This window comes from Eptatretus burgeri, chromosome 13 (assembly GCF_056783735.1).
Source record: "Eptatretus burgeri isolate ZD-2024b chromosome 13, Ebu_testis_v1, whole genome shotgun sequence".
Classification (NCBI taxonomy): domain Eukaryota; kingdom Metazoa; phylum Chordata; class Myxini; order Myxiniformes; family Myxinidae; genus Eptatretus; species Eptatretus burgeri.
In genome coordinates this window covers 25,583,090-25,584,959 of record NC_140973.1, presented here as the reverse complement: position 1 = coordinate 25,584,959, position 1,870 = coordinate 25,583,090, and positions in this window count along the sequence as shown.

Sequence of the window (1,870 nt, the reverse complement as noted above, 5' to 3'; positions counted from 1 at the left end):
TTACGCAGCCCTCAGGTTATTTATTTTGGGGACACGAATACCATGAATGTCGCACTCAGGGATCCGTAGGTAAAATGTACTAGGGGAAAACTACACATGATGGCACACGAAAATTTGACGACTCGGGACGAGTCTGTAAAAAGGGAAGGGGGTAGTGTTGTGGTTACCAAATTCGCAAACCACCATTCAGGTCCCTTAGGTGAGGTATCTCGGTAAGTGCATGTGTAGTTAGGCCCAAACCCGTTGTCTAGTGGGAATACATGTCATTTATGCGAGCTGCGACTCTTCAGGATAGCCGTTTTTCTTTTACTATCTTTATTTTGGACCAACCGCCATGATTACCACCACAACCACAACATCAACCACCAACCACAACACCGCTTCACCACAACCGCCACGACCTTCACGTCACACCTCGCAACCGTAGCATCGCCACCGTTCTTGCCCCGCTGTGGGTACCGGTGTTGGACTCGTGCAGGGCGCACGTCGAACGGCGTGTACAAAATCACGGATTTTGTGCTTCAAAAACGGATCAAAAACGACACACGCCCACTTTTTGCCGTCCAATCGGTGAGCGAGGGGCGATTTGGCCCCGCCTCCAGAACGATCGATATATGCAAATTTGTGGATCAAAAAGCCTTCACGCCCACTTTTTCTCGGGCCAATGGGGAGCGAGGTGAAAGGTCAAAGGGAGGGGGTCAAAGGCGAAGCTACGGGGGGGATAAAAGGACGGTGTTCGTCAGTCAGCAGAGTGAGAAGGGTGTGGAAGTGTGGAAGTGTGGAAGTGTGGAAGTGTGGAGCCCGAAGCCTGCAGTAGCTGGAGAAGCTGAAGAGAGTCGAACGAGGAGAGCCCAAAGAAGAGTCCAGGGTGGAGAGTCCAGAGGCGGAGAGGCGGCAGCGGCGAAGGCAGACGAGGGGGTGCTCGCGTCGGTGCCAGGAGCTGCACGCCCGAGGGAGGCCGGCAGCGCGTCCTGGCCGAGGTGGAGACGCACACCAGGGGTAATAAAGATCCTCTATACCCCGAGCATCAACAACCCCCTCCTGTTTCCCCCCCGCGCTGAGATAGTGCGACCAAGGGGGCCCCTTTTCCCACCCCCTGCCAGGCACTGTCCGCGAGGCCCGCGGAGTGAGGCGCCATCGCCGCTCCGCGTCTCATCACCAGACGGGTAGGCGCGACCTGGTCTCGGCCTCAGGCCCGCCTCATTCTTGGGGGTATTTATTTTCCTTGGTTTTGGGTATGTGTTGTCGGCGCCGTCTGTGAAGTAGAATTGTATAAGTGTTGCCGTATGCTCGGTAGTCGGTATTAGCTCTGCATTGTTTTCGCTTTTACATTTGCTTTTTGTGTAAATGGAATTGTGTTTTCTTTTTTTTGTGTGCTTTTGGTGGAATTGTATTTGTGTGCTTCCCGTGTGCCGCGAATAAATGTGCTTTATTGTTGAACTGTTCTCCCGCTTCGCTTCGTCTTTTCCCCCATTGAACCCTCATCTTGCTTCACGTAAAGGGTTGGTAGTGGGCTGAGTACGCCCGATAATTAATCGAACCGTCGAGGTCGACGATAACACCGCTCGGTTATTCTGATAGTACGGAACGGGTTGCTTAAGTGGCCCGTGTCCGAAGTCGACCTGTGGCGAGGTGCGATCGCCCGGTCTACCCTCCGCGTGGGTACTTAGGTAGGTCGAATTTGGCGAGCAACCCTCTCCCACGCGGGGGCTGATTGGCTCGATCGCGGTGAGACCAAAAGGTCCACCCGTGACTGGTTCCCGGCGTTAGTCCGAGAGGGTCACGACTGGATTGTCCGTCCGGTGGGCGACGTGCCGCGATTCGAGTTACGTGGCCGTTCGCACGCCGGCGGGCGCGGAATCCGCAACAA